The 21,130-nt window shown below is 35.9% G+C and overlaps 1 protein-coding gene across 34 annotated transcripts in view; it reads left to right on the forward strand.

Moving 5' to 3' along the window:
• The window catches only part of TENM3 (teneurin transmembrane protein 3), a 1,287,129-nt gene that overhangs the window by 902,536 nt on the left and 363,463 nt on the right, over positions 1-21,130 (forward strand). For 28 of the 34 annotated variants that reach the window (XM_074541312.1, XM_074541314.1, XM_074541311.1 and 25 more), the window contains one exon: positions 12,776-12,849. The exons of the other annotated variants lie outside the window; for them this stretch is intronic. The gene's annotated coding sequence lies outside the window, so the exon portion shown is untranslated. The remainder of the gene's footprint in view (positions 1-12,775; positions 12,850-21,130) is intronic. 34 annotated transcript variants of the gene reach the window in all.

A 21,130-nucleotide genomic window follows, 5' to 3' on the forward strand; every position in this document is an offset into this window, starting at 1 on the left:
GAGAAGGAAAGTGGACATTTCCTACTTGGTGACTTGTTTAGGTGTATGGATTGGGTTTGGGACATTACTTGCATTTCTTTTCTTCTTTTCAGCGTCTAATAATTTGGAAAATGTTTCAAGGTCTGTTAAAACTTGTGTGAGATTAAGAGATTATAGGAATATGTTAAGCTTTGAGGACTCCTAGTAGAAAAGTAGGTGACCTTCTGGAGAGCAATGGCCAGAAAAGGCAGAGGAGCAGAGAAGTACCTCGCTAGAGGAGGGTGGAGTGGGCACCAGGTGGCAGCCTTTTCCCATGGCAGGCTGGCAGCTGATGGATGGCAGAGCACCAGATCCTTCTGATAGGCTTCCAAAAGCTTCCTTTTATTGCTCTCCTCACAGTAGCTTCTCACATCTCCTTTATTTGGTTTTGGAGTTGTTGGCTTTGGGTCAGCAATGTGGGAGGCAGCAGATGCTGGGGTGCGTGTGGGGCTGCCAGGGTGGTGCATGGCTTGTTGGTCATCAGGGATGGCCACTGGCCACTTCCCAGAGCTGCCAGGGGGCAGAACCAGGCAGGCGAGCAAGTGTCTGCATCAGATGGAGAATGTGTGGCAAAATAAGTGAGAGGACAGCAGCAAAAGGATATGGAGAAAGGAGGAGTCAGGATTTTATCAAAAAAGGGTAAGTAACTGAAAATGAATTCTGTGGAAGTAACATGGAGAAATGTATAGATAAGTATGCAATATAATAAATTTGAGGCAAAGAAAATAATGTAAAGAAGAAAAGGCAATTGTTCTGTCTGCTCCTATTTACTTGAGTTCCAGGAAAAGCACCTAAAAACACATTACAAAGAAGGCAAATAGTCAAAAAGAGAAGAAAGAATAAGATTGAACTGATTTTCTCTTGATTTTTTTTATGGGCAGTTTCTGGAGAACCTACTTTAGGCTGTAGTTGGGAAGAGAGAAGAGACAGTTGAATGAAACAGAGTATTGGATAGCTGATTGTATTGATGTTTTCTCATTTACCCAGCCTAGCTTAAACCCCTGGTTGTTCATGATTATAGAGCAGTAGCTTTTCCATCTGATAGCCAAGTTTGTGCTCTTCAGATTTGCATCTTCCCAATTTGAATGGCACAGTGGCTTTTGACACTTTTCCAGAGAGACTGTAAACATTGAAGCTGCCAAGGCAAAATGCATTCTGAACCTATAGTTAAAAACATCATGTTTCCAGGTAGTGCCTCTTGCTGAATCCTGAAGCATGTAATATGAATTGCTTTGGAAAGCATTTTGTATCCTTAAGATAGAAAAGCATATTTCAGCATCTGATAACTATAAAGAAACTTCCAAGGCTGCTGATCCAGATGTTTTAAAACAGGCTTGAATTTAGTTAAATTTTATTTCAGGCTGCTTTTACTGACCTTCGCTCCCCTTCTCCCCTTGCATATTCCCTTGGTGGTCTTTCAAAAGCCAGGTGTCTGGGATTGTCTCCAGCCTACTCTGAAAACACCCCAGGCCTTGGATTAATACATGAGGGCTGCCTTTTATTTAATCCATCCATTTACATAAGGCCTGCTCAGTCAAACCCACTTGCAATGTACAGCCAAGTTGAACCGAAACCTCAGCAGGTCACTGGTGCGTGGCCCTGGATTTTACTGAATTTAACTTAGTGTTGCACCTTCTTGCAATGAAAACTGAAGAATATTGCAGAGGTGGTTTGGATTTCTGATTCACAGAGGGATGTTGGAGAAATCTTTGATCTTTGTGTGAAAGAACAGTATTTGTAAAAATGTGTTCCTGCTTAACGGGTGTGAGTATAGATCTAATAGCAGGGTGAAAATTTCATTATAAATACATGGCATGACAGTGCATTGTTAAAATTAAAAATACTTCCTTAAACATATAGAACAGACTTACCTGGACTGCATCAATGTAATTCTGTTATACCAGCTTTTCCCTCTGAAAGCATTGCAACTAAATGAAAACACTTTGCGTTTCATTTTCTAAGTGTAGTTCAGAACTACTTATGTCAAAATCTAAACAAATTTATTGTTATCTTTTTCAAGCATATAAAACTGTAGATTTTGTGTGTGTGTGGTTGGTTTGGCCTTTTCTGACAATTCCAGTTGTCAGCTTTTACAACTTGGTATTGTTTTTTACTAGAGTCCTTCTCAGTCTTGTTGAAAGTGGGTCACAGGACGTGGCTAGCTTAGGAGTGAAAGGAACAGCTACGAACATAGTGAGCCCTGCTTAGACAGTCTGTTCAAAATAGTCGCTCTGCAATTTGCAAACAGCAAGTATTATTAATGATTTTTTTCTGCTAGAGGTAACAGCCAAGTTCCCCTCCCTGATTAGCACTTGAATAGTGAGTAAATGAAGTACAGACCTTTATGAAAATAAAAATTATCAGGTAAAAGAGACATGTCTTAGAATACCTTTTTTGTTACAAGTTTCTGTGAATGAATGTATTAGAACAGCATTATTTTTCCAGTGTTGTTGTCTGCTGCCTTTTGGGTTTTTTACATGGAAACACATAATTTGAGTGATCTGAACAGTTTGACTCCAGAACTTAGATGTGTGATTTTTTTGGTACTTACACAATATATCACTGCTTGATTCCCCTGATGAGCAAATAGTTGTTCCCTCTACTTTATGTAAGTAATTCACATCATTATATATTTATTTAGACTGGAATACTGTATTAAGATATGATACACTATCTTAAGATATGATTACCTTGATATGAGATTATTCTTTGTCTTAGTATACCATGCAATTGTGTATAGTCCTTCAGTGACTTAATAAATTATAGTGACTGCTTTTATTGCCGTTTCTAGATTTTCCTGTTGATACAGGTTATCTAACTTGCAGTTTTTCATTTTATAGATATTTCAATCACGTACACGCAAATCACAATTTTCTGTTGCTGTCTTTTGACCCTAAATTATCTTTTTCATTTTGTAATTTACAGGGTTTTTCCATGAAATTCAGAAACATTTGCTATGTTTTCTTTAGAATTCCAAGATTTTGTTTGTGCCTAGCACATACAAATTGAGCAGGGACTCATTAGGAATACCTTAAAAACACTCTATCTGTTTTTTATCTACATTTTTTGGTAAAGTTATACTGAATGTTTTCAAAGAGAAGGGAGCATATAAATTACTGGATTTAACAACTAATCAGGTCTAATATAGGGAAGATAATTGCATGAAATTGGGGACAGATTGAGTCTTGTTTCTCTCTTGCAGTAAATGGTTAGGCAAAGAAGAAAAAACTTAAAATCTCAAGATAGGTTATGAAAAGAGATGGATGTTTCTAAATACAGATGTGTGAAGATTATAAATACTAAAAGCTATACTTTAATGGTTGTATAATAGTGACAAGGAAATAACAAATAAAAATAACTTGTGGATTGGAATAAAAATTCAGTGTATATTGTGAAAGAGAAATATTTATTAGGGGAATTGTTATAACAGAACATGATGCTGCTCACTGATTTATGGTTCAGCATGGCGTAGAGTGGAAAGCATAGATGATATTGGAGTCCTTGATGATATTCTGTAGAGTTGGATTTTTTCTTGTTTAATCACACCAAAGATATCTCAAAGTCTTTTCTCAAAAGTAAATAATAAAGAAATTTCTGTGTTCTTTGCTAGATTTTAAAGTTGCTGAAAGCCCTTTAGGAAGGAGCTACCTCTTCTCTAAAATGTTCTGTCAATACCAAAAATGTCTGAATGACAAAATAAACATCTTAATATTTTCATTATAGTTTGCCATCTTAATATTTTCATTACAGTTAGCAAGCAAGGAGCAAGCAGTGATCTTTTTAAGAGCAAGAGTAGAATTAATCATGTAGGTGAAGATTTGATGGTGATGCAACTCTCGTGTCCAAGGCAGGAGGGATGCTTTTCCTTTCAAAGCACACCACTTGGCCCACAGTTCAGTGCTGGTTGTTTTGGTAGTCAGGAGCCTGGTGTGTCCAAATAATTCCTCTTTGCCAGTGGCTTCTGAAAAGAGTTGTCTAGAGCTATTGGCATGGACTGTGGTGGAAGTTTTCCAGTGCATGATGGTGATGGCTTTCCACCAGCTTTGGCCAGCATCTTCAGCACAAATGGTCTGTGAAGTTTCCCATTACCTTCTGTAAATGCTGAGGTCCTATTTCACTGCCACCTGCCAATCACAATGTCACCATCTGTCATGAGAATTAGTTATGACCTGCAGTGTTTTATATAATCCGGTGACACTTTACTCTTCCTATCATTTCTGCTACTCTTTCCTTCCCTGAATAGACTGGTTGAAGCTTATCTGATGCACCTTGGTTTGCAAACCTTCTCTTAAAAATCCACAAAGTATGTGATAGTGTGTTAGCAAAAGGTGGGTACTGAGAACACGGTCAGTGCCATTTCAGAAAACTTGGAGAATAACTGACCAAAAAAAAAAAAAGGAAGTTGTTTTAATACACTTGGAAATTTAGTTGTGCAACCATATTTTGCTGCTGCTGAAACACATCACAGTCCTGGTTTCAAAATGAACTTTAAAGAGATGCACTTCTTCATTGTATTTCACTAATGTATATTGTAGTTAAAAGTAAAAATTTCTGAGTTCAGTTAGTTGAAAATAACCGCTATAGAGTGCTCAAGGAAAGGTTGAACTTGTGAAGATTAGCCTGAGGGAAAGTACTTGGACAAAAGTTTGGTCATTTAAAATTTATTGATCAGAGAGAAAATGATAAACCATTTTGACTAAAGGTGAAAAGGAGGGAAAAGCTAATAATAAATGGATCATTGTTATTTGTGGTGAAGTGGATGTTTTTGTTGCTCATCTGGCAGATTCCTAGCTACCTTTAGCCTGATTTCATGAAGTGGAGAAGTTTTCAGTCAGAACCTCAAGAGAAGGACTCTTGTGACTCAAAAAATAAATGTGTTTTACCAAGTATTTTGTGATTTGAGTTTAGCTGAAAGAATCACATCTAACAGAAATCAGACCACCTCTCTAAATATTTGAGATTTGACAGAGGTATCTTAAAGCTCAGAAACTAATTTCTTTTGTTTATTATTGCTTGATTATCTGGCATGTAAAGTTTAAGAGATAATGTTTGGTGGGTTTTTTTTGTTTTTTATAAGTAATGCAATATAAATAATAAGGGAAAGGGCTATTAATGTATGCTATTAGTCTGGGGTTTATTTGTTCTGTAGGGGGGGTTTCGGGGTTTGGTATTTTTGTTGTTTGTTTCTTTTTTCTTTTGTGTGTTTTTTTTTTTTTGACATGTTAGCAATAATATTGGGAATCATGAAACAGCTTTAAGTGTGAGTACTGTAAAGCAGGATCCTCAATTTAACCACTTGAAAGGACATATATGCATTGTTAGCAGGAAGCTTATATGTAGAACTGACAACAGCCAGTTAGGACTGCAGTACAAAAATGATCTATTTCAAAGGGCTGAAATGTGCACAAATGAAGGATGCCACTTTAAACATTTTAAGTGGTTGTGTTTCAATCTGTAAAACCAATTTTGTTTCCAAAGTATGAATTCTTGATAAAAGGTAGGCTTTTGTGATTTATTGGATTTAAATTAGTAACATTCAAAATGTTCTGCATTAACTTCTTATCTGTCAAAAAAAATTGTCTTCAAATAAAATTTATTGTAGCATGTTGCGGTTTTGGTGATATAAAAATTGCTTAGCAGACTGTGCAACAATATTTAATTCTTCCTTTGTGCTGCACAAAACTCAGTAATTACAAGAGGGTTTTTTTAATATGTATTAATAAGGCATGAAAACTTCCTCCCCCCACCCTTTTTTTTTTTTAAATCCTTGAGTCATACTGTCAGTTTTGACATTTTCTTAAGCCTGCTTATGGAGGAGATTTTTGTCGTGTTTTGGGTAAGACAGGAAGCTCCTAGGGATACTTGGGAACTGAAAAAGTGCCAATCTGTATCAAGAGCAGACTCAACAATATGGAAGAAAATTGAGCTTGTATTATCCTGAGAATAAGTATTTTGAGATGAAGAAAGTGTATGGAACTTCCTAATAGAGAAATCCTAAAAGAAGCCAAACTCAAGGAGGTTGGGTTGTTACTGTTTTTCTTGGCTGGTGTTGACAATGTGTAGCAAGTACCTAGGAATGGGTGAAGCTGAGAGTCATGGCTCTCAAGTAGAAACTTGAGGTGAGTCTGGTTTCTGAAGGATGAAATACAAGAAATGGATATTTCACGCATTCTGCCTTGAAAAAAAATCATCATGCTGACAATAGACTGCATATTTTAAATATCAATGAAACAGTGATACACTATTGCAAGAGAGTGGAAAGGAAAGTGGAAAGTGCCTTCAGGAAGTGGACTTTTAAAATTCAAAATTAGGTAGCTACATTAAGTGTTCTTTTGAAACAATTAAGTTATTTTCTGTGTCTTGTTTTGCATGGGCTGATTTTGAGTAGTACTGATCTCAGATTAAAAATTGAATCAAATAGATGACTCATATAGCAAAAAATAGCGTGATTTTTCTCTCTGCTGCCCAAGTCTGGGTTTTATTTTACTTTAAGGTAAAATATTTTTTCAGTTGTAGTGAAAGTACATGTTGGATATCAACTTCTCACAGTTGAAAAGACTTGAACAGCTAGTAGGAGGAAAGTACTTGATATCCTCTGTTTGAGCCTTTGGTCCTTTAGAATCACAGCCATGCCTGACAAGAGAGCTCAGCTATTAAACAAGGTCTGGGCAGGAGCAGGTGGGAGGACACAAGAAGTGGCCAGAAAAAGTATCGAGTGAGTGAAAAAATATGCAGTCGTTGGTTTGGATAGAGAATGGGCATAGTGCCCATTTCACCTTTTTACTGTTCACCTTTGCTAGGCAAGATTTTTAAAGAGCTTTTGGAAGAGACTAAAATTCTTTGTGACAGGTTGTTTAGTGTCTGGATGTGTTGCTTTGTTTTTGTTTATTTTTTAGGGTGACTGGGTGAAATTGTTTCTATGTGTGCTGGTCTGGGTGTCAAAGAGGTGCCTTTATTATTTTCCTTCAAAGTTGTTTTAGAACAAACTGACTTATTTTATTATCTGTAGAATTCCTAACTTTATACAAATAATACCATTATTCATAATATTTTTATGCTATAAATACCCCTCTTACACCATCTCATGATTTTCTGTCAATGCTTAATTTTGTTGTATTTAGCACTGCTGTACATTAAGACGTTTCTTCTCTGTTTTCTATATACAGAATTTCACAATGCTAATAATCACATGTGGTTATAGGTAACTAAGGCAGGTTTGCAGTGCAGATTGTGGAATATCTGGCTATAAGGGCTTTTTATCAGTTTCCAATTCTTAAACACTTCTGTTCACAACTCTTTCTATTTTAGTTTTTGTTCTTATTGTAAAGCTGTGTATCTGAATTGATTAACATCTGAACGGTGCTTTTGTACCAAAGATTAGCCAATTGTGTGGAATAAAGCAGACTGCTGTGTGCACTTTTTTTTGGTTATCCTTTATGTATTCTGTAAAAATCTACTTTCATTTATTTAATGAAAATGAATACTAAAAGGTTCAAAAATGAAACCAAAGCGCACGCCACAATGATTTAATTGAGTGACGTTGTTTAAATGGTTACTTGAGCCAAGTAGTTGCTCGAGCCACACAGTATGTTCATATTAATGTATGTGTGTATGTCTATGTGTATTTTCAGCTGTTAATTGAAGTTAATAAGGTTTAAATTGACAGTATGGCAGAATAAACAGCACAGCCCACAAGCACTTGAGTTTTTGACCAGAAGGTGTTTTCCATCCTTGCAGTAATCCACTATAGGGGCCATATCATGGATCCGACCAAAGCTAGAGTCATGCACATGGCTCTGGCTTTCTGATCATAAGGTCAGAGTTTGACTGAAGTCACAGATAACAAAAATACTTTCATTTTTACTGAGACAACAAAGACCTCTTAGCCATTGCTGTGTAGTTAATGTTTTCTGAGTGCTCTCCCAAAGACAAAGTACTGCGTGGTTACAAATCCATTATTGCTCTTCCCCATGGTCTGACAGCTCTGTGCTTTCAAAAGGAGGAGAGCAGTGAGAAACGTGGCATGCTGTAAGTGTCCAGTTGTCTTCTCTGACCAAGTGAAAAAATTATGATGTGGAAGATCCTTCTCTTTCACAAAATCCTTTCCTTTCACGAAATTCCTGCTTCCGTTTACCAAATTGATCTGTGAGTGAAACACGCGCTGTGTGTACAATTTACAGTGCAAGATCAAATTGTCCTGAAGAAAATATGACTTGCCTGTGGCAAATGCACACAAAACTATTCTGGATGGCTTATCCTATAAAAACAATGTTTTCAGTATGTACTGCTGCAGGAAAACTGGAGGTTTCATCAGGAGTTAAGAATCTGAGCTGTAAGCTCTTAGATAATTTGAATAATTGGTCTCTAGCATAACATGTTGCTACTATGTAGCTAGTTAATGTGAGGTAGTCATGTTTCTTTGGTAAGTGGGTGACTTAAAAATAAAATGTGTCAATTAATTTGGGATACTCTAGAAAAACTCTGGGTATGAAATTCCAAATATATAGATATCAAAGAGAATGAACCAGCTGTTCAAAAATATTCTAAGATGCTTTAAAAGAAAAAATTGCAAATAAGAAAAAAATCTATAGTAGAATATTGATGATGTAAATAAACATTATTTGCAATTTGAGATTGCAATTTTCATCATGATAGAAACATACCCCAAGATGTACTGGGCAGCTTCTTTATTCAGCGCTTTCATTGAACTAGTAACAGATGTTAGATCTTTCAGGTAAAGATGGGTAATGTTAGATTTATATAAAACAAATTCTATTTAAGTCTTCCATATTTTGAAAAGCAGATTACACAATTTCAAGGTATTGTATTTCTCGCATCTAGCACATTCTTGGTTTTGAGGTGCATAGAAAGGAATGTTAAATATCAGCTTGTTCAGTGTTTAGTAGTTATTTGAGTAAAGCGTGTTTTAAGCATGTTTGGGTAAAGCAAGTATTTAAGCATGTTTCACCTGAAATCTTAATTAATATTAAAAATCAAACAATTAATTAGCATTTAAAGATATTACATTTTTCTCTTCAAAATACCATAGAAGTATTGTAATTATGGATTTTGATTCTTTTCATGCCTGCTGCTGAGTTTATGAAAATAAACTTTCACCCTGTTTTTTCCATTTATGAAAAAGGAATGGTCCCAGCCCTAGTCAAGTGCTCTGATGCTTGTGGAAAATAAATCTGCTCTTTGTGTGTGTATTCAGTGTTATCCCTATGATGTCGAGAATTCCTTCAGGAGAATTTATTTGCAATGACAATTTTTAAAAAATTTTGGTTACATGCTTTTTATTTTGCTCATTTGAATACAAATTTAATACTAAAATGGAGCTCTCTGCTCCATTAGAATGCCCTTTGCTGAATAATACTGTGATGTATATAGCATAATTCCATAAATTGAATCGGAATTAGTTGTTTGCTAATTAGTTGTTTTGAATGTAGTTCATGTAGCTTTATATTTAACACCTCAGTCCTTGCAATCAGAAGTTTGTCTTTCATTTACTTCTTATTGATGCTTTATTTTCCTCAGTGGAAATACAAATAACTTTTGTGTTTGATCGCAGTCTGTATTAACCTTCTAAAACAACACACTAAGCTTAAACCAATTTCCATTAAGTATGTTAGATTACTTTTAGATTTCTACTTTTTGATGCATTGTGAGAACAGTTATACTGGGGGAAAAGAAATACTCACTGACATGCCTCAGAGATGAAAAATAGGCATTTATAGGAAAAATTAGATCATGAATTACAAATAGTAGCATAAGAGATTAAAAGATGTTGATATGGGACGGAAAAAAAATTGCCATGCTTAAACAATTATTTTCATCTATAAAGAAAAGATTTTGATTAGAAACAAAACACTCAAAAAGAGAAACTGAAAAAATCCCATACCCACTTCTCCCCCAACAAAAAGCGCAGCAAAAACCAAAACACCCAAGCAGAAAAAACCCACCGAAACCCCAAGCTGCACGTGCTCTCACATGGCCTCCCAGCAATCAGCCACTGGAAACATAGATCAGAAGAACTAAGAAATATCCTTGCTTTTGTTGCTTAGCTGGAAGATAGAGTAACTGGTATCCAAGTTAAGGAGTGGATTTTGGAATTCTTAGGTAGAAAAATCTAGTAGTTGATATCACAGTAATTGGTTTGGGCTACTGCTCTTGTATACATTGAGTCTTTAAGCTGTATAAAGCTCTGTGATAAGGAACTGTAGCTCTGAGCTGGAGATGGGAGTAGATCAACTACATGGTTTTATCTTTCTGGCAGTAAATTATACAGTAGGACCAACAGATAAGGCCCAAGGTTTGGGTGTTTTCTGGTAGAGCAAAAATAAACAGTGATAAGTTGCAAATCAGAAAATATGATAACCACTAAAAAAAGTCATTTCAGGCTCCTGACAGAACTGCTTTATCTGAAGGGTTCTTGGGATGTGAGAATCACTTGGGTTGCAAGCAAATGTTTTTGCTCATTAGGTTACTGTCTTTAGATTTTGGAAAACAGTAAAATAAGGACAATCTTTTTGATTCCTTAAAATAATGATAAAGCTGTAAAATGGGAACAAAATGGGAAAAGTTAATATCTTTGTTAGCTAAAATGTTTTATAATATAATTGAATTTTTGCTAAATGTCCTAGCATGTTGTATTTTGTGTCAAGAGTTGAAATTGATTCCTTAGGACAGCTACCACCATGGGGTCTCTTGGATGGTTTAACTATATAGTTAGGAGAAAAATAATTAAAGAAAATCTGGCATTTGTATATGTGGTTTCTACAGCACAGAAACTACCTGAACATTCTAAGATTACTTCTCTCCCTACTAGTTTGTCTTAATTTGCTTCCTTCTTTTTAATATACATAATTGCCAAAAGTAGAACATGCCATTTGGGTCAAGAAAATGCTCTAAAATTTTAGTTAGGCCTTTGTGAAATATGGTACGTATATAAATGATGTCAATTCAGATCAGGATTGCACTAGTTAATGTTAAGTGGGCTGCGTGGTATTTAACAAACAGAATACTTTGTTAATGCATCATTAGCAAAAAAAAAAATTTTTTTCATCCTTCATAACTGAGTGTTCATAAGCAAGCCATGTTTGTTGTTCTGGACCACAGGTTTGCCTTTTCAGTCTTGCTAAGTTACAAACACTATTGATTAGCTGTACCAGTACCATGGATCTAGGACAAATGGCTTGGGCACCCGCGTTCAAAAATCCCTCAAATGGGCTAAACTTATATTAATGTCTTAACAGCAGTATGGTCTTATGGATTTCTGTGCACAAAATATCCCACAGTGGTACTTGCAGCCAGTGTTTATTCTAAAGCAGTGTCAGGTGTGCTTCTGAAGGGGTTTGCAGCTCAATGTGCCCTACTACTTGTCTATCCAAACAGCATAAACATGGAAAAATCAACTGCAAGTGCAGAGTGGGAGAAAGTAATGTCTTGCCTGCTGTGATGCTCATGAATCAAGAGATAGTTTATGTTAACGATTCCTGTACTGGAGATGAGTATAGCAAGCTTAGACTTTTGTTTTGAAAGGTTGCTGGAATAGAAGTTGCTGGAATACTAAGTTTTCTCCTTCTTCATGAACAGATGTGGACTGACAGGTTTAATTTTGTGGAAAGAAAAATTTGTCATGTTAGTGCTAAATTTAAGGTATTGTCTCCTAGATGCATGTTTCTTTTGTCTGCCTTTGTAGTCTAGATTAACAGTGGAAATATATTGACAGAAAATCTACTTGTGAATTAAGATTTGCAGCAGGATTACTTGCTACATAGAGATTCATAAAGGAGATAAGAAAAAACGAATTTTGCACAGGGGTACCTAAAATATGGAGACATTCTCTGGAGTTGTATTTAATGACACCCTGAAATTTATAATTAGACAAAGCAATCAATCTGCTTTTATACCAGCTTGGAAACTTCCTGGAGAATGTGACAGAACAAAAATTATTTATTTACTAATATTTAAAAATTACATGAGAAATAATTGTTATATCACCAAGAAAAAAAAAAAAGAAAATAAAATAAAAGAAGTAGCATACCTCAGGTGTCCTGGATCTTACCTCTCTGGGTGTTAGTATCAGAAATTTCCAAAATTTCTTATTTCTGCTATGTGCCAGTCAATTATTAATCTTCCATGGATCATGAAAGCTGCCATATTCTTCAGGCTACTTGCTCTGGCAGGAGTACAGTGTACCTAAATGCAGAGGTTGTATGACTAGAAAAAAAAAATATTCTTCTTATTAAAAATTGTATTGTACAATTCTCTGATTGTATACAAGGAATTATTTGGGTTTGGAGGGACCTCCAGTGGTTTCCTCATTCGTCTCCTAGATCAGCTCCAAGCAGGCCTGGGTGGGGAGGTTTCTCAGGGCTGGCTCCAGCTGAGTCTGGGATCCTGGCAGGATGGAGACCCCACGACCCCTCTGAGCATCCCGTGCCAGTGTTTGCCCTTCCCTGCAGTAAATGCTCACTGCTCTTGGATGAACTAGCAAGTAGGAGCCAACTGCTTCATCTTTCTGCTGTTGTCCACTGAATCCTTTTCCTCTTTTCCTGAACCTGAGCATAAACCAAAGCAGCTGCTTTCATCCTGCAGCTCTTGTTGGACTGCTTTGTTCTCCTTGCAGAGAAGAACTCTTCTAACACTGAAATACTTAAAAAAAATATGTAGTTTGATTGTAATTTTGTGTTAGCAAGAAAAAGCACACTTCTGGTCGATTCTGCTTCAGTAATTTGCTTTCCCTTTTCCATAGGAGTCTATTGCAAGGTGAAAGAAAGTCTGTGAGACATTGGCAACAATCAGGCAACTATTTCTTTATCTTTAGAGGTAAGCTGTCATTAAGTGTGTTGTTTGGTATCGTATTGGAAGGGAAGTGAAAAGAAACTGGAAAATTGAGAGTGGTGTTTAAGAAACCTGACATTACTATGCATAGAACAGTTTGCCTGTTTCTGTGGATGTCTATGCCCAGTACTATTTGTGCTTATCTTTTACCAATATTACATACCTTTTACCCTTCATCCATTGGAGTGCAGAACTTCCAACTTACCCCATCTCTTGTTGGCAAATGTTTTAAATAGGCGTTTCTTCCCTCTCTCACTGGCAGCAGAAAAAGTACTTTAACTGTTTGTTCAGTTATATAACCACGATGATAGTGGATTTTATAGGAGTGTATATAGCTTCTGATTGAGGCAAGGTCAATCACATTTTTTGCCAGGACAATGTTTCCCTGAAGTTTCTCACTGTGAGAAAATTTTATTGACTGAAGATGGGTTTTGCCTGCTTTCAAAATACTGGCATGCCAGCCCCTGTATCTCAGTTTTAAAAACTGGGCACTCATCAATTATAGAAGGGTGGTAGTAACTCTCCCCTTACTGGGAAAGGTAGGGGCTTATCAAGAGAATGAAGTACTGCTTTTATTTTTTAACATCTTAATTACTTAATTTTGTGTTATTATAGAAATTAAAGGATATGCTGAAATATAAATTTTAGTAAGATGTCTTTTCAGAGAAGGAACAGTGTGATATGTTACCCATCTGTGGAATGCTATCATTTACAAAGGATAAAGGATATACCAAGAGATTAATTGTGTGTTCTCTTTTTCTGAGGCAGCTTTTTCTAGGAATAGCTGGTTTTAAGCTTTTCACTCCAAGTTCTGTGAACTAGATTTCTACAATGAACAGCCCAAAGGAGCATAAACAGAAGCTTTTGTTGTGGAATGTACTTCCTTTTTATTTTCAAGTGTTGATTAACCCTTTTTAGAACTTTCTTTTAATGTGACCAGACAAAGAGACACTCATATATCCCTTTGGGATTTGCCTGCAGTGAACCTTCTTCAAAAATCATGACCATGGCTGTCTAAGTGACAAGGCTCTCAAGTTGTTAAAGTAGATTTAAATGAGAAGAAAGCAGGATGCCAGAATGCGTTGCTGTAGGTGTAGTGATGCAGTACTGTGAGGGCATCAACCACACAGGTTGTTGCTGACAGGATGGAAACCAAATCCAGCAGCATGCAGTGAGACACATACAGCAATGTTCTCACATCTGAACATGCAAGCATTTAATACATAAAGATGAAAACACATTATGCTTTCCTTTGTCTCGGCTTAGGAATTTCGACAAAGTCTTTCTTGGTAACAAGGACATTCTTTGTAATGTAGATATATGTATACCTTTGCCTTTACAGTCATAACAACTTCTTGTCAAATGAACCAAAAAGTCCCAAGTGAGACTTTCCCATCATGATAGAACAGGAACTCAATAACTTGTTATTCAAAACCCTGTGATAGAATACATTTCTGTCTTCAGAAATTGGGTTCTTTGCACATTTCCCTGGGAAAAAATGCACTCCAGTGATTGTTTCAATGTATGCACTGGGTTATAAAGGGAGTTTCAGAGATACTGTACTTATCAGCTGCACATGAACAGTTTGTGGTTTGAAGAGGGAACCTGGGATGGAGAAATCCAACCTTCTGTATCCAATTTTACCCAGTGGAATATGGCATTAAACAATCCTATTGTGTTTAAAATTTCATTTTGTCTGTTGGAACACTAGACCATATGGTTTATTTGGAGAAGCTTATGGATGGTTTGTTCATCTTTGTTTCCTGATTTTCTACCTTATATATCAGATAATGTGAGACAATTAATTGTGAATATCAAAGGTAATAACCCCTGAAGTTCAGCATGGTGTTAAACTATACCTTATGTCTTATTTATTTTATTGGAATACAAAAGTTGTGTCTTTTTATTTAGGTTGCACATTTGAACTAGTCGTGTCAAGCTGACATATAAAAATCCGGTAATTGTGAAATATTAAATTAGAAAAGTGTATGGATCTTATGTTTCATAAGAACTAGTTGAAGAATTGAACAACCTCAGGAAAGATATTTTGTGAACCAGACTTGAGCTATATTTTCTGACATCAGCCAGTCTTCTTGAAATTTTTAGAAAATCCTGGTGGTGGTGTTTTAGGTTTTTTTTTGTTTTCTTTTTCTTTTCACGGTAGCCAACAGTTATTTACTTGTCTTATTTTATACATTTGTTTTATACAATAGTTTAAAAATGGAAAATTTTATTAAGATATGTATTTAGGATACAGTATAGCTAACCTGTAGAAGTGCTTAAGTTATGCAAACATATATGCTGTGTGAGACACACTAGAAGGCTGTGTATCTCTGGTTATTTATATAGCTTTTAGCATTCCTGTGTATTGCAATTAATTTAGATCCATGTTTTCAGCATGTTGCATTGTTTCTTGCTTCTGAGAGTTGGTGGAACACCTCACAAAGAAATGCCCTTTGACGATAAGATTGCAAAGTGGGAGTGAATGAGCAGAAGAGGAGTATGCCAGACTATAATAATGTTTGTAGCATTAATTAAACTGTTTGTTAAGTAATATATTCAGACAGATGAGTGTTTCCCAGCTTCTACATAGCCCATTATGTGTTCTAGTAAATTAAAACTAGGAAACCTTTGTTGGAGTTATAGTGCTCAAACTGACATCTAATTCCCCCAGACAATAGGTACAAGCCTTCAAGCCTCTCTAATTCTTTCCAGTCTTTACATTTATTGATTCTTTTGTAAACGTGTTTCATCCAATCTATTACCAACAGCACTGGTTAGAAGTGTGAAGTTTGCCACGTCTGACCTAAGGCACATTGAAACCAGCAGCTATCTGCCAGACAGCCATACAGTTGGGCATCCCAGATTTACTTCCAATCACTAGAAAATTTGGACCTTTATGGCTGGTTTGGTTCCTGCTTTGTGTGGAGGGACTGACATGTTAATTCTTTGATCTGTCTGGTTTGCAACTGAATTTAGTTCAGCTATCATTTGTATTCCTGGTTCTAAATGTTTTATTACTCGGGGTGGCTTATATAAGTAGCTTGTTTTGATTCAGAACTTCATTTTCCCTAGTCCTGAGTAACGTTTTGCGTATACATATGTATGTTTCTTGCTGCAAAATATGGATTTAATCCTTTTTTTTTTTTAACTTGTCAGGTTTTTTGCATGTCTTATTATGACAAAGTTACCAAATAATTAATGCATAATCTCTGAATGGATATAGTAAATTTAGTAAATTTTAGTGAAATGGAGCAGTAAATTTTAGTGAAATGAGCACAATACATTTTTATTATTTTCTTCATGTTATACTGTAAAACATATGTAATTAATAATTGATAGGAAACAAACACATCTTATTTTTCCTACCATATTCATCACCAGTTTCAAAGCTTTGAAGTTCAGTAAATAATTTATGATAGTTGTTAGTGTAAGGAAATCTAACTGTACTCCTGATCCTGCTTGCTTTTTGTCCTTGTTCTCAAGCATAGCTTTGATTGGTAGCCGAACTGAATGATAAAGGATGTATGAATAACTGATGGGGTTCATTAAACAGATGAAAATTAAATCAGCTGTTTTTAATTTAAAAAAAAATTGTAAATACATAGTGAAAATTTTGTGTATCTTTATTTTTTTAATTTTAAATGAATCACATAAGACAATGAAGAACTGAATGTTTTTAATACAAAGTGAAATGTGTTTTCAGCTTGCTTTTGTTCTCAAAACTTCAATCAGGTTGTCTTTTAGCCTTGTTAAATATCTTGCTGAGATCTGCTGTATTTGCTGAGAATGTAACAAAAGGTGTGAGAGTACAAAAATGAAGAAATACATGGTTTTGGCCTTAACTGAAATGTTCCATAAAATGTTAGTTCCTTTGTTTTTCCTTGCTTGCATGGATAACCCAAAGATTGTGAAGAGATTTTTAAGCATTGAAGAGATTTTTTTTCCAGATCATTCACGCTCAAAAGGTTAGCTTTTATTTGTATCCTTATAAAATTTCTTAAATAATCCAGCAATATATTGTGAGTCTTCAAATGTATTCTGACTTACCAAAAACTTGAAAAAAAAGCAGGGAAAAAAATACATGACTTCAGGCAGAGAGGTAAAAATTCTAATTCTGTAACTTCCAGGTACCGGTTTATGGCATCTCCAGTTTAACTCTCAAAACAGAGTGAGATCAGGACATAGCAAAGCAGTTTGAATCCATCCTCATTTGGCTGCAAAAAGCAATGCAGAGTAAAACCTCTCATGGAGTTTTGCCAGACTGAGTGGGGAACTGTGGTAGAAGTTTGATGTACCTAAGAATATATTTAATTTCTTTTTACTTTTTAAAATAAAAAATTTGTGTGCATATAAATGGAGCTGCACGACAGCACTTGTGCTGAAGGCGACAGGACTGTGTAGGAACCTGTGGCCATTCTGTCCCTGGGCAGGCTGCGGCCTGCAGTGCTTGTCTTGCTGTGTTGCTGTGCATGCGTGGAGCCCCGGGCCTTTGTTTCTGACACGGGTGGTCTGGGAGCACGGGGTGTAAATGGGTTCTGTTTTGTACAGCTGTAATTACAATGAGGCATCACAGTGGAGCTTTAAAGAATATTTTCAATGTAGGGCTGAATATATAAGGCACTAACCAGGAGGAGGCTGTTATTCCATAGTCTAGGGTCTTCTGGGTCTGAGGTTTAGGCTGGTTTGTGAGGCTTTTCACTTAAAGGTGATTTATAGGTATCATGAGCCAGATGTTGTGAAAATTACTAAGAATAGCAGGAACCTGTTACTGGCTTTCAGAAATTTATTGTCTCTCAAGGTTTCCTGTACGCCCCTGTTATTTCCCTTGAAATCAGTGTGGGACTTGCCTTGTGTAGGCAAGACCACATTAAGCCATTATTGTCATTAGTTCACTGATTTTTCTGGTGTGGCAGATGACAGAAGAGGAATGTTTTGGGAAGTTTCTGACTTTGACCAATATGGTGATAATTTCACTTGGCAAAGGCACGTTACTACTTTCTCCCTATTGAGTAATAAAAACCTTCTCCAGAAAATGAATTTGTTAGATTATTTCAGGGACCAAAAAAAAAAAGAGCCACAATCTTTTATCATTAAAAGAGTTAGCCTAACTATAGATGTTACCATCGACTGCTTAGTGTTGTTTGACAGTGGCAAATTTTTTCCTTTAGAGGTCTGTAAATGATGTGATGAGCAAGTATTCAATCTTCATTTGGTAGCTTTAGCTGCTTTGTGAAAAGTACTTTGGTTTGGTTTTGTTCTAAAAGCTCTTCTTATTTCCTCCCATGGTTTCTTTCATGCTTGTTTTGTCTATTTTTAACTGCTGCACTGCAAAAACAAGTGATAATGATAAGGCTAATGATGAACACCCATATTCTTTTGGAAGGTTTAAAATTGTTAAAGGATAATCAGCAAATAACATTACAAGAAACGTGTGACTGCAGTGTGATCTCATGCATGTTAATTTTTCACTGCAAGAAGAACCTGTGTCTCTGGCTTCATAGATCACCTTGAAGGATTGGGGCTTGCTTTTTGTAAGGAACATGGTTTGCAACAATACATCACCTTCGTTTCTTTGCTCCTAGAGAGAATCTGCTGACAGCAGGGCTATGATAGAACAGGCCACATCCACCATTGACTTTTTCCTTTCAGTGTCACCTTGGGACATCATGTCTGCTTTCCAAGTGATGATAATTTTGTAACTGTGTTTTAGTACTTTGCTTTTTTTTGTCGCCTTGTGCAGCCTACTGGCTCTTCAGGGGCTAAGTTCATGTGTTGCACAAAGTGGGTGCAAAAATGCTGTAGAAGAGGAAAAATCTCAGTCATTTTCATGCTGCCTTATTTTTATTTTTTTTAAGTCAGGCTTTGTGAACACTTAAAAATTGTGCACATTTTTACTGAATTGTAATCTGGTTTTGTAAACATCTGGATTTCTTGGCAAGGATGATAAAGCAGAAAAGGTGGAGAAAAGACAGACTTCAAGGATAAAAGCAGCCTTAACTAAAGGAAGCAGGTTAGCAATTATGTGTGCACTGCCAGTGTTCAAGGTAGAATACTGCTCACACACAGAGCTCAGTTATCTGCAGAACAAAGGAGCAGCTTACGGAACTCTCAGTGCAGAGAGACTCGGTAGTAATTTTCGTGACCTCTTGTAATCTTGTAAAATTGTGAGGTATTCACAAATTCAATGCTTTGTTCTGCTTATTGAAAATCTTTGGAGTTAAATTAATAAAACAAACTTCTGTAGCTATCCGTGAATGCCTTTGTGAACTAAATGTTCCTTTTCAGGCCACTGGCATCGCCAGTTAAACTATCAAAAGCAGGTGCTTTAATTAAAATAATTTTTTTTGTGCAAATCTACTTGAAGAAATTAGTAATTCATGGTAAAAGATATGAAAATTGGAATCTGACAAATGTGTATTTGTACATAACCTTTCCACAAGTACTGAACTCTGTCTAATGTGTATTAGTTGCTAAATCAAGTCAGATGTCTGAGGCGAGAAATGGAAAGCTGATAGCAAATATTCATAGTGGAAGCTGATAACAGCCTTAATTAAGCTGCTGCTATCTTTCCATGATAAATTTAGAACTTCTCCATAAGTCATCTGACTTTAATGCTCTATTTGCATCCAGGAGTGTTTGATTTAGATCAGTGTCTCTGTTAAGAGATCTGCAGATGTCTCTTTGATAGCCCTAGCTGTCTCTCAAGAAGAGCCTGGGAGCTTTGTTTTCCTGTGTTGCAGGGTAGAGAATGAGGTGTACATTGACCTAAAGCTGACCTTCCAGCATTTAGCTTTTTCAAGGCTGGCATACCCTGAGAAATACTTATTTCTGTAATGACTAATGCTTTCTCATACCATTTCTTGAAGCCAGAATTCCTTAATCTTTTTGTTACTGTACTTGCTTAATTCAAAGAAGCTTTACCATGAAAACTGGATAAAAGGATAATTTCAGAATAATTCTAGAAGCTTGGGTGGCACAGCCCAAGAGAGCTCTATTCATGTAGTGTTAATTGCAATTAAACAGAAAGGTTCTAAGATCGCAAATGGTGTGTTGAGTTTTTTGAGTAGCAATTTAGTATTATGTCACCAGATTGTTTGGATGGATTTGTTGTCTTGCTGATTTTGCTTTCAGCAGTTGTACACATTGTAAATGCCTTAATCATCAACTGAACTGTCTGAGATGCTTCTTTTTTTGAAATTCTTTTCAGAACAGGGAAGAATAACTTAATTTGAAAGTTAATACTTGTATTAGAATTTTTTGATAAAAAAATAAATTGTTTTTCCTGTCTAGAAATTCTGCCATTGTTTCTGAGCCAGACATTTTAACGGGATTCTTCTTTATAGTTAGAAAAAATCATGGGAGAGTCTGGTGCTGCTTCCTGACAGAGCGTGAATACACACTATTTAGAAATGGTAATTCTCACAGTTGTCTAAACCTGAGATAAAGTAGATCATTAAGTTGATGTAAATTATAAAAGTCATCTGCATGTTTGTCTAGAAGTCCAGTATTCATGTATTTGGTGTGAAAACAAAAACAGAATAGGAGAGTTATTTCACTAGAACCTGAGAAGCGGTGTGAGAAAAAGGAGCTCTGCATGAGAGATGTGGAGAATGTGATGCATATGAGCACTTAGAACATGCAAAAGAAATCAAGTGTCTTCTGCTGTATTCCTGCTGCCTGTACTTGTATGTGCTAGCATTCTCTCCTAGCTCTTTTCCGCTTTTCACTTTCTCCTTTTTTTTTTTTTTAACATGGTATGCCTCTGGATGAATTTTTACAATTTTTTAAAGAGGATTTTGAAATTTATTTTGAATTTAGTTATTTTCCTGCATGTGTGCACTTATGCATCTCTGTTACTCTGTAGTGCTGCTAATTCAGCAGTATTTTGTAGCTTCTGAGGTGTTAGGATTTCTTGGTCTCATACCTTGGGGACAGAAAGCAGAAACAGTCAAGAAATATGAGCCAATGTGCATAATTGTGACATGCTTGAAGTTAAAAAAGTTGCTCTTCAGGCAGTTGCCATTTGTGAGAACCTGATGGGTGAAGATAATATTGGTAGTTTTCTTATCTATGAGTCACTAAGACAGTGGCCAGTTGAGTGGAATTTGTACCTGCAGAAATAAATTTTTGAAATTACATCTCTGGATGGTTAGTATAGTTAGATAGTTATAAATTTTGATATATTTTTAAATAGCTTTATATGTACATATAGTAATACTGATTGCTAGCACATGTAGTAAATTAGCTAATAATCTGTCACAAA

This window comes from Zonotrichia albicollis, chromosome 5 (assembly GCF_047830755.1).
Source record: "Zonotrichia albicollis isolate bZonAlb1 chromosome 5, bZonAlb1.hap1, whole genome shotgun sequence".
Taxonomy (NCBI): domain Eukaryota; kingdom Metazoa; phylum Chordata; class Aves; order Passeriformes; family Passerellidae; genus Zonotrichia; species Zonotrichia albicollis.